We start from the raw sequence: 16,709 nt of genomic DNA on the forward strand, positions 1-16,709 counted from the left end.
CACTTGCACAACCTTGTCCAGAGAAAGATTGCTCTTGGGAAATGCATTTCTTCTATAGGTCCTCTGAATTTCGGCTCACCCTAAGACGATAAAATACTTCAGACTTAAATTTTTAATTGTTTGAAGCAGGAAATGGAACATTATCTTACGTTGTTAGCTTCCTGTTTTGTTTTTCTAAAATTATGTTTACAAAGTGGACATTCCGTATTTGTCTTAAATTGCTTATTCAACCCACTTGTTATAATTAACATACTGATCTAAGTTGTTCAATCAGATTAGTAGATGTCAGAAATGTCTTTGTAATCGCTTTTCCACACATAAAAAATTAAACAACGACTGGCTATATATCGACCTTTCAAAGTCCACATAGTAAAAATAATCTCTTTTAGAAGTCGAGATATTAAATAATATTTCTCATGAGTTTAAAATTACAAATTAAATATATATAAACAATGTTTTTAATGTACTAAATTTGTTTAGCGTGTGCATTCTCTGTTTTCATCATAAAGATAATTTACAAACAATTAAAAAAAAAAGACTAAATTATTTTGTGTCAAGAAGCAGCAAAATGAAATGTAACTTGTAACTCAACACACCAACTAAAATAATTTAGAGCAAGGGTAAAACAAAACAAAACAAAACACACGCATGTTAATTAACGAATTATTAAAAATGAGGGCTTTATAAAATATTTTAACGTTGTTTCTGAACGTTGTTCTGACGATAAAACATCTTGGGTTCTTCTAAACGTTTCGGAAGGTAGAGTGAGAAGTGGCTGAAATGAAACCATGGCTCTCACCTATTCAGGTTCCTGTAATAGTTTCGGAATTAAGGTGAGAAATGGCTGAAGTGAAAGTTTGTTTCTCACCTGTTCAGGCGATACAACATCTTGCGTTCCTGTGATGGTATCGGAACCGTGTGTGTGTTTTCTCATAGCAAAGTCACATTGGGCTGTCTGCTGTGTCCGCCGAGGAGAATCGAACCCTTGATTTTAGCGTTGTAAATCCGTAGACCCATCTCTGTCACAGTGGGGCACTAGTTTCGGAACTAGGGTCAGAAATGGCTCCTCATACAATAAGGTGGTGGAATATTTAAAAAATAAGATATATTTTATATTGTTTGTATCAAGTTTCAATAAATCATTTTCTGGAATGAAAGCTTCTCTCCCCAGTCCGACGGCCTGCTACGTAAAACCTTAAGCTCACTTGCAAGAGAAAATAGAATGCTCGCGTAGACCATAAGATACGGCGTACTGAATTACAATTCACGCTCACTTCCACTCAAAGGTTTAAGTAACGTGCAGTGCCACAAGGAGAAATTCTGAAACATACACATGTAATGTACCAAAATGTATCACATTATTTTTTCAAACAATAACTTAGTCTTTTTGTATTTGGCTTATTTTTATGTCGAAAACAGCAGAAAAAGAGGCACACACTGAAGAAAGTCCGTGCATTGATTGTACAACAAAACAGACATACTAACACTATTTAATCGTAATATTTACAGCCATCTAAGATTTGCCTTTCGTGCAAAGCTACACGAAGGTTAATTTAACAGTGGAAGACTAGAGGGAAAGCAACTAGTCCTCACCACCCCCTCTTGAGTTACTCTTTTACCAACGAATAGTGGGATTAATCGTAACTTTATAAGGCTCCCACGGCTGAAAGGGCGAGCACATTTGGTGCTACAGGGCTTCGAACCTGCAACCCTCGGATTAGGAGTCGAGCACCTTAACCATTTGACCAAAGCAGGTCTTGTAGTGATGTCAGTAATTTGAAAATAACAGAAGAAATAATTACGTCACTAGTTTCACTGTTCTGAGTAAATAAATCACGACTTTTTGCAGCAAACACACAAACAAAACGCGCTCCGCTCTTTGGGGCCTTGGGTGCGCTATAAGAGTAATGGACAAATTCTGTTATTAAATGACAGCAAAAACAATAGAGGGGCATTGGACACTGTTACCTCCATCTCTAGTCTATCTGCTTGAAATCACAAATAAATAACTTTAATTTTGTGCTCTTAATACTACCTGAATTATTCCTTACAAGCAACTTAAAAATTATATTTTTCTCGAAATTTTGTTCAGTAACTTAGGTTTTAAAAGGAAAAAAAAATCAAAGTATAAACAATAGTACCAACTTTTAAGAAACAAACTATGTATTCTTTGCACTCGTTAACATTTTTAAACTCGCAAAATTTCAACCACAGGACCACTGTTTGTCTTACATTTCTGGCTATGATGCACTTATTAACATCTTTGAACAATAAGTATGTATATAGATATACAAATTGTGTTCCCGATCTTAAAAATAATAATTGGAAACACAAAAAATATATTATAAGTTAGTTATTTCATTTTCATAACCATCTTTAATTTTGTCTAATATAATAATAAATATTATTAAACTTTAACTAACAATAATAATGGTTGAACTCGTAATAGCAAGAGTTATAGTTGAATTGGATATTAAGTAGGTGTTACAACATAAAACAAAACACTATAAAAATAATCAGTAAGTAACAAATCCGTAAGCATTTTTCAGAAGAACTCGCTCATAACATTAAATACCATAACTTACCAACTGTTTACAGTGATTGGTGACACTCCTCTTACCCTCCAGGAAACTTGTGTGATAAATCTGTGGTCTTTTCATGATAAAGTTCTCGCTGGCTGTTCATTGTGTTGTATATTCTAACCACAGTTTTTTGTCTGTTGCTAAGCTACACAATTATCTAGAAGTATGGTGCTCACCATAGAATCGAAACCCAATTTTTAGCGTTATATGTCTTCAGTCTTACTATTGGGTCACTGGGAATTAACTGCAGTTAATAGAGTTTATTTCCGTTTATTTCTGAACACTATTACACTTCTTTTTAAATAGTCACTTGAAGGTGATTCTTGAAGGTTTCACTCATTTTGACGGGTTTTTGACTTGTGCAATACACACACACATTTATATATATATATTGCCCTGCGCATTTATCTAATTTTTTAAGTGCGTTTGCATGATGTCGATAATACAAAAAATAAAGTCATTATTTTCTTATCCAGCTCTGCAGCAAGAAATGAAGTTCGAGATGAAGAGGAAATGAGATTTTAGTATTTTAAGAAAAACTAATATTCTACCGTTTCTAGTTTTTATAAAAATTGGTTTTAGGATCAGTGAGATCCCTAAATCGTCAAGACAAGGTACACTCGTTCCTCGCACTACCACCAGCGTCCCTTCTTGTTCTGTAGCTAAGATTATGTCTCTTTAATTTTAATATCTACACATTTAATTTGAAGTTTATCCTAATTACACAGACATATTAGGGGTTTTCAAGAAAAGAGAGTGTGTTTACACTGTCTTTATCTAATGTTTAATGAAAATTTACGATGTCTGTTCTTGATTACAAAATTTTGTAATTGTAATGTTTATTTGTTTTTATTTGAATTCTAAAATTTGCCACTCAATAATCTTTGATGCGCCACGTAACGGCAGTTTTTTTTTTTAATCAAAAAACTACTTCTTGATGAGGCGTTCCACTATTGAAAGACTTGTAATATTGTAATGGTTTATTGGCATTTTTATCTTATACTCAGTTTGTTTATCTTTTTTCTTATTTTCAGTCTAAGTGCATTGTTTCATCATTAATGTTTATCCCATTCAAGTATAACTTCTGAAGATGTGTAGTATACAATAACTAGATTCGTTCTAGATCAACATATTGCTTTAACTCTTGTACACCAAGTGATAATTTTGGATCCCTTGAGCAAAATGGGTGTCCAGTGAAATTTCCTAAAAAGAATCTCCTGCCGTAAGTTTTGGCATCCAACTCCCTGAGGCACATTGTTTTGTTATTAAGTGCAAAGCTACAAAATGGGCTATATGTTCTGTGCACACTGTGGTTATCAAAACCAGGTTTTTAAAGCTATAAACTACTGATGAACTACTGAGGGAATTCTCAAGTGTATGATATTAATACAATTAAAAATACTAAGATAACCTTTACTAACATTGGGTAGTGATTTTGAAAATAATTTTAAAACATAGTAATAACTAGATGGATTACCTCGTGCTCTGGACAGAAGTTATGTAAATTCATGATTAATGAAAAGTGATCTTAAGACATGAAAAGTTGCTTCCCTTATATGTAATTGTAAATAACGCAAAATACGTCCATAAAAACAGCAAAACACAATTGTGAAACCGTACAGTTGTTTGTATCTCCTCATGGTGCAAAAGATCTTCATGCCAGATTTGGTGAAGATCCATCAACATGTGACGAAAGTAGTGGTAAACAACGCCCATAAGAATCGCAAAATACAAAACTGAAGATTTCTATCTATTATCTCCCCATGTACCTAATGAACCTCCATACCAATTTCGATGAAGTTCCAACCACACCCTACAGAGTAGTTAAATGGACATAGAAAGACAGTATTATTATATTTATATGGCTAACAAAGTAAAAAGCAAGATAGTACTTTGCTGACCACTTACTTCCACGTGATCAGCGGTTCGGAGTTAGAGAAATCGCCACGCTATCTTAGCTGTAAACTGACAAATGTACTTAATGACTCTATAATTGGTGGGAATAGAGTATGTATTTTGGCTACTGTTAAGTCCCTCTAGTGTGTAAGTCAATCATTAAAAATCGACAAAACTCTAGTGCTGTCATCACGAGAAAAGGGAACACTTTCTATAAGGCCTTATTCTTCAGAAGTTTGTTCCAATCAGACATAAACAGATATGTATCCTTTGAATTTTCCAACTGAACCAAATCTAATCATCAGCTCAGATATTTAGTTGCATCTTAATGAGACTTTTTTATATCTCTATAATCATTGATTCAATGACAATAAGACTCAACTTTATATTTGTTCAACTTTCAGTTTCGAAACCGTATATGGATGGTCTGTTCTGAATTTTGCGAAAATCTACAGAGGGCCATCTGCCCTAGCCGTCCCTAATTTAGCAGTGTAAGACTAGAGGGAAGGTAACTTGTCATCACCACCCACCTCCACCTCTTGGGCTTCTCTTTTACCAACTAATAGTGGGATTGACCGTTGCATTATAACGTAGCCAAGACTGAGAGGGCTAGCATGTTTGGTGTGACAGGGATTTGAACACCCGACCCTTGGATTACGAGTCGAGTGCCTTAACCACCCATGCCGGGCTGTATATAGCTAGAACTCAGAGTTAACATTTTTAATACATTATTGTAGTCTCGTTATTAGGTGGGTTAAACACAACTGTAAAATCTTAGATTTGTATTCAGACTTTCGCAACATACTCAATGTGTCATAAAAACAATTATTTTAGTATTCTCCAACTTAATTGGGTTTTGTATCAGAGGATTGTTATCACATTTTTGTTTTTCCAATTACAAATTGAAAGACCTTACAGGTTTTGACTTCAAATCGTTCAGCCGACTTTAGTAACGGATCGACTCATCTAACTGACGTAAACCACAAGTGTATTTGATTAGTTGTTGCCTTGACGACCATTTCCTGCCATGAAAGGACTTAATCTTTGAAAGTAGCATGTGATTATTTGTATAACAGTCTCGTGTTTTGTACACCAACATACTACGACCGTGTGGGAACTAATAAGATAATTTCAAATTAACAAATACTGTAACCTATGATAAGCGCGATAAGTTGATAATCGAAGCTCATCAAAAGTTGGCTTTTTTTTTTTTTGAAGTGTATATTGTGTAATACGTTGTAATCTGTTCACTATATGCGATATTGCACCCGGCACACAACTATGAACACGAAACTCAACCACAGGGGGAATAAAAAGGCAAGGGAGCTCAAATGACATCATACTTGGGAAATATTTTGTCACTAGAGGGCTGATATTTTATTTTTACTGAATATATTGATACAAAATGTCGGACAGTGTAGACTCTGGTACTAAACCTTGCTGTGGTAAGTTAATGTTGTATTATCTGAGTAATTTTTGTCAAGAATACTTTAAAAACATCATCGATTATGAATAATGTTTTAAAGACAGTATTTCTCTCAAATACTTAAAATTAGAATTAATTGAAAGAATAACATGCACTGATGCCGCTGGACAAGATCCTTAACCGTAATGTTAAAACCAGACGGTTGTACAATTGTAGTAACTGTTCGCGTGGTCGTAGCACGCTCGCTCAGTACCACCTTTGTCTTCGTTGTACATCTGAACATTACGTGCAGTTGGAAAATGTTCCACGTGATTTAACTCTTCGTTACGGTATATTATTTTGTACCGTATTACTTTAACTGTTCAGATGTGAGTAACGAACGAGTATTTGACAAACTTTTAACTTTTTAGATAGTTAGCTAGATAGTTAGTTAGTTAGATAGCTAGATAGTTTTATCATTTAAAAAAAAAGTAAAAAATGACTAAGTTCATTTGTATAGAGAAACGAACCTGTTTATACGTGAAGAAAGATGTAAATATAGTTTAATATATTGTACGAGAAACATAAACAAATTTTCCGCACATTCGTTACGCTCAAAATAAAACTCCCTTTTTGGAAAGAAAAATAATAGAAACACATAAGTTTTATTTTTTTTATTGCTTTCCGATACCTTAAAAACTGAACGTTGAAAATACACGCGAAGAAGCGAGAATTGGCATAATTTTATGGAGCTCAAATATTAAGTGTAAGATAACGTATAAGAGAATTCTACTCGCCGCACCCTCTTGTCACTTGGCAACACTGACACAGCAGTTCTGTAAACTGTAATATATGAACTACAACAGCAACAAGTACTTAAGGTACGATATCTCTACAGGGTTTTAAACTCTACACATAAGTTAAAGCTTGTTTCACATAACATCTGGTATTACCATACATATTTACTTTTCATTTTAGATCGTTTCGATTTCTTGTACTTGTTTTTGCAACATCATTACAAGTAGACTTACGCAGAATAGTTACTAGTCGGTATTAGTTTTCTTTCCCTGTGAATGGCTGTACGTAAACACTAAGAAATAGTAGTTTCTAAATTTATAATATGAATTGGGACCGTAAAAGCTATTTATTTCACCTCGGAAAAGTGTATATTTAACGGGCTTGCAAGTGCTTCTGATTCCATATTTGTTGTTTGTTTTTTAATTCTTTCGCGTTTTCTTGTGTCCGGCTCGGACGGCTTTCTTGGCCTGTCCGGCCTCCTTCACAGCTTTTCCCGACACTTGTGAGGTCATGGTGAAAAGTAGGCTCTCTCTCCCTCCCTCTCTCTCTCTCAGCTCAAAATTACCCCACCCACTTCTTTTCGCGAAACTTGTTAGCTCTGTGGTAAGTGTGAGGGTTTTTAACGTTAAAAAGCGTGTTTTGATACCGGCTGTGGACAGAGAACTGGACCTCTTGTTGTAGTTTTTACAACAACAAAATATACAGTTTGATATAGTTATTAACATTCTTAGTTTCGTCGAATAAAGTTCAAAAACAAAAGAAAAAACTGAAAATAAGATGCACCTCTTATGATTAGATTGTTGACTTTATCCTGGAAAGAGGCTGATAGTGGTAAAGAAACGATAACCGCTGCGTTATGTCAGTTTGCCATCAGTATCAGACAAGATATGTTTTTATCCAAATATGTAAAACGTAGATGTGTATTTCACATTTGATAAAAACTAACATTTCATAATTGTATAAAATTGTTGGAACACAATGTTACTTTGTTCGGAATTCCTTTTTCGTTATGTTTTCACGAAACCTTCGATGTATTTATGTGGTCTGCCTTTACTAAATATTTTCTGTACTGTTTTTTGTTTGAATTTTGCGCAAAGCTAGACAAGGGCTATCTGCGCTAGCTGTCCCTAATTTAGTAGTGTAAGACAAGAGGGAAGACAGCTAGACATCACCACCCACCGCCAACTCTTGGGCTACTCTTTTACCAACTAATAGTGGGATTGACCGTGACATTATAACGCCCCCACATGGCTAAAAGGGCGAGCATGTTTCGAACAGGGATTCGAACCCGCGATCATAGGATTACGATTCGAGCGCCCTAACTACCTGGCCATCTCGGGCCTTTATGTACGGTATTTGGTTGAAGTTTAAGAGATTGACGGCTTCTCGATCTTTGTTCTGACAAATCTAGAAGGCCTCTGCCAAATAATATCTTAGATTTCGTACAATTCGTAGCGTATTCTAGGTTAGTACAGTGAAATGTGCTAAACACTTACTACGAAACGTATTACGTTTTGTTTCAATGGAATAGACAAGTAGTTTTGTCCGAGCGTAGCCAAGTGATTAACGTATCAAACTGGAGATCCAAGAGTCTCGGGTTCGAAACTTTGTTACGGAACACTACTCTTTCATAAGAGTGGCAGTCACATCCGATATTTGATTAACAGTAGCCGCTTCAGTCGACTGGTTGCTTTCCCGCTAATTAGTAGGTCAAAATTAGGGTCAACGGTGTTTGTACCATAGGATTCGAAAATGGTCATTCAGCCCATTATGTGAATAAAATGTTATAATGGTGGACAAATAAACAGTTTATAAACTAACTTCACACGAATGATCTTATCTGCTAAACACGTACTAATACTTAAAAGGTAACCTTTCCAATGAAGACCCCCTCCTGTAACTCAGGGGAAATTTTAAGACTTATAACACTAAAAATTCGGTTTCGATGGTTTGGTTGTCAGCACAGATAGCCCGTTATATAACTATGTGCTATAAACAAACTTAAAAAAATATACTCCTAAAGTAAGATTATTTTAAAAAAGAGGAAATTAAAACAGTAGGATACGCAGCGTACCAAAATAATTACATTTTAATGAAGCGTTATTTCAGTAGAGCAGTAACTTATTCTGCCATCTTGAGGAACTAAATGTTGGTACCATCATGAGCAGGAAAGCTTTATATTTCACTCCAGTTGTAAAATGTGTAAATCAGTTCTGTAGTTCATCATGATTGTTAGAAACACTTCTAAAAACTGGTGTTTCAGATGAAAAATACATGGCTAGTGCTAAACGTCATTTTATATTAACCAATAAGTAAAATTTAATCTATTTCTATGTTCCGCTTATTTCATACTGTTATGATTTAACAACTGATATTTCTGATAAACACAAACTTTTTACATATTAAAGACAGAATCGTGTGACTTTTAGTTGTATAAAGTATTTAACTTGCGATAATACATCTTCATACGATTGGTTATATCTTTAGCAACAGCTGCTGGCCCCAGGAAGGAGTGTTGTGTTGACAAAAAGTGTTGCAAGGAAGGAAAGCAGAGGGAATGTTGTGACGAAAAAAAACGGGACTGCTGTAAAGAGGGAGCCACTTGCTGCAAATCTGTTGAAGCTGATTGTTGCAGCGATAAAGAGAAGTGCAAGTGTGACCCCGAGAGTTGTCCATGTTCAAAGTAAAGTTCTAAATGTAGATATTGTAGAGAGCTTAAGAAATATTAAAAGCTGTGATCTCTGAAACCAGTTTTGTGTTTTTTATTGTTTTTTAACCTAAATAACCAAATTTGTTCTTAGGAACGATTATCAAATTGATCGAAGTTTTCATTTGTAAAACAAAACTAGAAAGTTATTTTCAAAGTTCAGTTTGAACTGAATAATTCTACACTGTTATCATAATTGTAATGTCATTATTCGCTCATCTTTTAATGGACTCGTAACGATTCAGCTACAGAGTCGAGTCCAGAGCCTTTTTTTACATATAGAAAGCCCTAGATTATAGAGATTGAGAACTAAATATTTATCTTCATGGTATCAGTAGTTAAGGTCACATTAAAATTTTTGTTATCCTCATCTATTTGTTTGTTGACCTTGAACATCCGAGTAACTAGCTAAGATCGTGTTCTGGAAAGAAAGATTATACTAAACAAATAAATCGTGCTTCGAATTTCAAGAGGGGAATGGTGTAAACATAACGCAGTAACTGACACAGCGCCATTCTCTTGGATTTTTGCACTGTAGAATACGCAGCATTTTTACACCTCGTAAATGTATTTGTTCGTTGCTATACGTGTGGAGAAAACATGAGAGCAAATGGTCAAATTGGGAAAAGACTTTTCGAAACCTAGTAGTTTCGAATTAAATTAAATGTGGTTTTGTTCCGACATTTTTTTTAAGTAGAATGTTTTAGCGAATAGTAAACTTAAAATTATATTAAATTCTGACCAAAGCAGTATACTTTATAGAACCTTCCATATAGGGTTTGTCTTTCAAGCAGTTAAAGTTTATGAAATGGTTACTTTTCATCCATTGTAATATAAGACCCTTCCCATTCTAGTGGGTCGGTGTACGAAGTGAGTACAGCACAAAGTATCGTGTATCTTAGCAGTTAGCAACCACAAAAAAACGAAAAGGTGGTTCACCTTAAATAATTAATAATTAATTTGACTACTAACTAACTTTCAGTAATATTAATACAAAACAAACATTCAAACTGTATAACAGTGATACAGGTAGCGTGTCGCTAGTTGTGGTATTAATAAAACATGTTAATAAAGTAAAAATATAAAAACTGAACCCATTTATATATTTTGGAACTTTTACCATATTGACTGAACACGTGTAAGATTAGTTTTGTATTTTGTCAAGTTACTAAGAAAGTATAATTTTATATGGTAATGGAAACGTGTACATTTTTGTTTGTTATTGAGCAAAGCCACACTGCTGTGTCCACTACAGTGTATCTAACCCCAGATTTTAGCATTGTAAGTCCGTAAACTTATGGCTGTTCCATCGAGGGATTGTTTTTATAAAATGGAAGTTTAAAGTTTTTAGAAGGTAAAATTCGCCAAGAAAACGTGAACTGCTTAAAGGTGGTGAAACTAATGTATATGGGCTACTCTATTACCAACGAATAGTGGAATTGACCTATATTGTCAGAATGTAACCATAACTACTGATCTGTGAAACCATATATAACTTGCCCTGATTTCTTCATCCAAATGATCAATTAAATCATGTGTAAATTATTGCAGGTCCTTGTAAGTTCCTGTACCTAAATTGTTAATTCGAGCCCAAATTTTACATTCAAGGATAATCTGATAAAATGTAAATTATGTGTAAAATATTTCGTTTTATTTTAAATATTTACTTATTTTATAAACAATTGAAAGAAGTTATGTTGACCAAAAATTTGAAACGGCAAAAAGAGTCAAACGTAAGCCTAACGTATAAGAAAAGAAGAATAACACTTTCCTCTTTTGCAGCGGTTTCAGAGCGTTGACCAATAAGGCTCATTTACTTCTATCATTGAGGCTAATTTATTCCTTAACGCTAGGCCTATTTTTAGAAAAGATAGGGCATGTTTGTGTTTGAATTTCGCGCAAAGCTACACGAGGGCTATTTGCGTTAGCCATCATTAATTTAACAATGTAAGGCTAGAGGGAAGGCAGATGGTCATTACCACCCACCACCAACTCTTGGGGTACTCTTTTACCAACGAATAGTAGGATTGACCATCACATTTTAACGCCCCCATGGCTGAAAGAGCGAGCATGTTTGGTGTGACGGAGAATTCGAACCCGCGACCCTCAGATTACGAGTGAAGCGCCTTAATCACTTGGCCATGCCGGGCCAGAAAAGATAGAGAATATGTCTCCACAACAGGCAGGTGCCGTCCATTCTACTAAGTTTCATTATGAATACTCTGCCTAAACAATCCATCAGAGAATGTGTTTGTTGAAACTTTGTTTTCAGGACCTAATTAATGGATCATTGAATATTTTTGAAGTAGATGTAGTTGCTCAAAATTGAGTGAATTTTAGATCTGTTGTTCATAAAAAATTACAAAGTTTTATTTGTTTTAAAATAGTTTTATTGATTTGTCAGTGCGTAAATTATGCTAGCTGTAATATTTCAAAATATCAAAATAATTCATTAATATTTTTTATGCTTTTTCGAGCTATAATATTACCAAAAGTAAACCAGATGAAATGAATTACAGTTCGTGTGTTTAAATGTTAAACTCCAAATAACATTATTACTTTTAATTATAACGAATAACTAAATGTGGTCTGGTGCTCGGGTGCACTGATGTCCAATAGAAAATACCATCAATACACAATGGAAAAGGAAAAGTTATGAAGAGACTAAATCAAAATAGGGATAACAAAGCATTAAAAACAATAACAACAAAACAAACAAAAATAAAACATAAGATTTCAAAATTTTTGTTGACAAGACTTATGATTGTACTTTATATTTTACACATTTCGTTAATTATTTAAGGATTTAAGTGTTTAGATTTATGAATATTAATTAACTGTCAAAAGCAACTTTATCTCTACTTATAGAAATTCAAACCTAAACTCGCGTATTATTTGAGTAATAGAATAATTCAAGGTACTTCACGATCCAGTGAGGGGGCAGTGTTGTAGATTAAGTTCTTAATATAGTCATTTTAGAAATTTGTATTGTTGTTTAGCAGGAAGGGAGTTTGACGTAACATGATTAAAGTGGTTTAACGACTGAGATCTTTTCCAGAGTTGAGGAAAGAAACAATTTGAGCTATATATAAAATGCAAGTTTTAAAGTACCTGATAAACTGTGAGATCAACCAATGCCCAAACAGCTCCTATATTTGTCAATAATGCAAACTTTTGTTGTTGTATTTTTGTGTGTACATACCGAGTACCACACTAAGTAGTGTTCTGACCATCAAACGTTTTGAGGCAAGCTGCCTGCTGCATTTCCTCAAGTTGCTGGCCAGATCCAAATCTGGGCTCAGTTTTCCAGAGTGGAAGTAGCAGCAGTTTCAGTTAACTGCTGACTGCCATAGATGAAACTAGTATCTGTGCCTATCACATTACATGTCAAGGAACAGGCAATTTACTCTGAATTGACCTTTTGGACCAAGTCCAAAGTGGATGCTTTGACCTTCTCTTCCAGAGTGATATCTAGGCGGGAGATCATGTCTGGACTGGCACAAAAATCATGGAAAGATCAGAAACACTCGTCCCATTCATTGTGAGCTATTGGAGTTATGTCACGATGTCAGGGTTTGTTGGTTGCTGGATTGCCGTTGACAGAGCTCAAGCTTAGTGGAGGTACTCACTTGTGAAGATTGTTCATCCAGGGCACAATCACTACAATTGTTGCTGCAGGATTTTTGTGACATATTTTCAGCCATGACTTTAAACTTCATTATTATAGAATTGTCTCCATTAAAGCAAGAATATTTCTTACATACAAGCGGTGTCTCATTAGCTCACAATTCATCATGTTGGAAAGGCATGTAGGTTTAATAAATCAATTTAACCCCAAAATTTGATACCCTATAACCCGAGCGCTTTCGATAGTGGACTTTTCAAAAGCATTCGAGTTAAAGGGTATCGTATCATTGTCTCACAAGGTAGCCCTTCCGTGACTATGTCTAAAGGAATATTTTTGCAACCTGCCAAAGCCATTGCAAGGTATGCCTTTCCATACAACATGTACAGGTTGCCTGCATAAGCAGTCAGGCTCTTGGAGGGACATTCTCTTTCAATCCTTGAACTCAGTTTCATGGACAGTTCGTTTCGTTACTGGGATGAAACAATGGTGCAACTTATTCTCAACTATATTTCAGTCCTGTAACTTCACATTACTTAAGTCTCAGCAGTCTATGAGGGCCGTATTATCAAACTCATGATGAGGTCTTACATTTCGTGCCTAAAATGTTTTAAGAAAATGGTACACATCATCTTTTGTTACACCTGTAAATGTCACGTTGTGATGTGATTTGCTTCTATCACTGTTACTCCAATATGTTCATGATGTTTAGGAGATATTTACCTGGTGTTGACATTTTAAACATCGAAAGTACAGTGAAGTGGTCTTGTGAAGTGACTCTCAGAAGAGCATTAGACTGCTGCCTTTGGGTCACAGAATAGTGAGTTACTGTAGATAACTAGCTCTGTACAGCTCCAGCATTCTCTGTGAATCGTTATAGCCCTGGAAGTATATTTCATTTTACAGAGTCTGCTCAGCATCCTTGAATTACAACCTTCACCAATGTGTTTCCACTGTCTCACCTGCTGGCAAAATAGCTCCTGTTTGTAGATATTGTCTACCGATGGCACTTTGAATTTCTCTTGGCCAGTTACATGTGTCATTGACCAGAGCTAGGATTAAACTAGTTTTATTTGTGAATGTCTAGGAGTTCTAAAAGATTTTTTCATTCAGTTTTGGACTCACTACTGCAACAAACCTGGTAAGTCTGGACATCTCTATTAAAATCCAATTTCGTTATACATATATCTCTCTCTTATAAGTTACCTTATTCCAAATTAAAAAAACAACAAAGAAACACATGGCATTATATACGGAACACAATAATGCCATTATTCCTCGAACACATGTTCTATTCACATAACTGTTGGCTTCTGTCATTTCAAAATACGTGACAAAAATCACTGTTTATTTATGTAAAACGTGTTTAGTGTTACAACAATATTTTTCATTTGAAAGTGCATGTAACACTTTAGATGATTGATCTAGTTCCACGAATGACTAGGATGAGAGGAATATAGTGCCCTGTTTGAATGATATCCCATATTAAAACTATACACTTATACTTAATACATAAATAAATCTGGAAAACTATGTTAGATAAAGAGGAAGAAAACCTATAGTATGTCTGCAAGCCGCAATTTCTGAAAAACATTTAATTTCAAGAAGTTACAATTATTTGGAGAACTGCCAAAATCCAACCCGTGATCACTCCAACAACTAACACATTTAAGTTTAGTTTCAATACACTGGTAGTGTTAATGGGGTACACCAGAAATTAAACCCTAACACGACTGCAATAACGAGAAGAAATAAGTCCAAAACATTGATACTAATAACTATCTGAAAGGAAGATTTGCTACAAAAAACTATTATACCAAACAGTACAGTATTTGTAAAGTAGTCCCGCTACGTTGTTTAGTATACAACTACAGGTAGTGAGCTGTGGCATCCTATTCTCCCAGTTAAGATATGATCGATATCTTTATAGTGGTCTATAAAAATCCATTTAATGATACCAACTAACTTACGCATCTCTAAAGTGGAATTAATAGATACAGAGATGTCTTCGGAGAGCATACACACTATTAACTCTACATTTTGACTAATACTATTTTGAAATTATTTTTATATTGAGAGGGCTCAGATATTAGAGGTTAGATAATTAAATTCCATTTTATCGAATGTTACATCTCAGTGAAACACCAGGTACATACATCATTTTGCATCGAAAACAACTAGGAAATTTAAACAATAATACTGAGCTCTAACCAAGTTCAATCAGACAGAATAAGTTAAAAAAAAATCTAGGTGTGCTCAGAGTGAGGAAAGATACTGTTATATGTAGGATATTCTTGTCAGGAAGTTTAATTTAGTGTAACGTAAATCCTAATACTATTATAATATGAGCTGGGATTTCATTCTAACTTATACTCACACGGAAAGAGAGAAACAAAGCCTAACAAAAATAAGTTTAAAATTACCATGATAAAAAATCAATTGACTGTAGGTCTGATACTTAAGGCATTGAAGGGCACTACACACCTAGATGTACAAGTTGCAAATTTTAAGATATCTGCCGATTATAATTGAACAACTCGTGCCATTTCAGTCTCCAGTCCTCTTTGTTTTTTCCCCAAACGACGAGATTACAAATACTTTTATTTCGGTACAGTAATATACTAATTTTCGTACGATGATGTAACTATAGCTATTGCGACAAGACCTCTAGCGCCACCCGGTGTGAATAATTTTCTTTATCTACGTATATATATATAGGAGGCTGATGTCCGTCTGCGCGCAAAACTTCTCTTACTGTTTAAGTCATATTTGGATGAAACTTCGCACGATTTTTCAACATAATAAGGGAAGTTCCTAATAAACTTTCAATACAGTTGGGTTTCTTATAAAAACATTTAGTGCATGTGTCTACTCTTCTTAAGATATAAGTCAGTGACAGCTTTATATCGCACCAAAATGTCTTTTGTTTCTGAAGTTCGCACATAGCTGCACGAGGGCTATCTGCGCTAGCTGTCCTTAATTTAGCAATGTAAGACTAGAGGAGTGTGGGTGTGTGTGTGTTTTCTTATAACAAAACCACATTAGGCTATCTGCTGAGTACACCGAGGGGAATCGAATCCCTGATTTTAACGTTGTAAATCCGTAGACTTACAACCGTATCAGCGGAGGACAAGACTAGAGGAAATGCAGCTAGTCATCACCAACTACCGCTAACTCTTGGGTTACTTTTTTACCAACGAATAGTGGGATTTAGCATCACATTATAACGCTCCCCACGGATGAAAGGGCGAACATTTTTGGTGTGGCGGGGATTCGAACCTGCAACCCTCGGATTACGAGTCAAGAGCCCTAATCACCTGGCCAGGCAGGGCTTCGCACCAAATGGAAAATATTATAAAACAGATTTTGCTAAAGTTTAAAAAATAGGACCTTATTTTATTTAATCAAAAACACCGTAGGTGAGAAAAAAAGGCGCGACTATAAAAAGAATTCCACGCGCGACGTAAAAAAAATGAAATCAAAATTGGTGGTCAATCTGTGAGTTACACTTATAGAATTGATAATAGTTTTATAGTAACTATTCATTTATTAGTTAGATAGGTCACGTATTTTATTTTACCTATCACTGGTTCAACTTAAGATATAATGATGGATAAAATCAATAGTCTCGATCCTTTGGAATAAAATATAATTTCCAAAAAACCATCTTAGTGCTCTCAGTAAATTTAAAATTGT

The 16,709-nt window shown here is 34.8% G+C and overlaps 1 long non-coding RNA gene across 1 annotated transcript; it reads left to right on the top strand.

The window, feature by feature from the left end:
- The first annotated feature begins 5,768 nt into the window (after nucleotides 1-5,768).
- Nucleotides 5,769-9,428, top strand: LOC143238190 (uncharacterized). The gene is made up of 2 exons (XR_013020450.1): nucleotides 5,769-5,923; nucleotides 9,169-9,428. It is a non-coding gene; the product is annotated as an uncharacterized LOC143238190 (long non-coding RNA).
- The last annotated feature ends 7,281 nt before the right edge of the window (nucleotides 9,429-16,709 follow it).

The sequence above is a fragment of the Tachypleus tridentatus genome, chromosome 13 (genome assembly GCF_004210375.1).
Source record: "Tachypleus tridentatus isolate NWPU-2018 chromosome 13, ASM421037v1, whole genome shotgun sequence".
In the NCBI taxonomy this organism is placed as follows: Eukaryota; Metazoa; Arthropoda; class Merostomata; order Xiphosura; family Limulidae; genus Tachypleus; species Tachypleus tridentatus.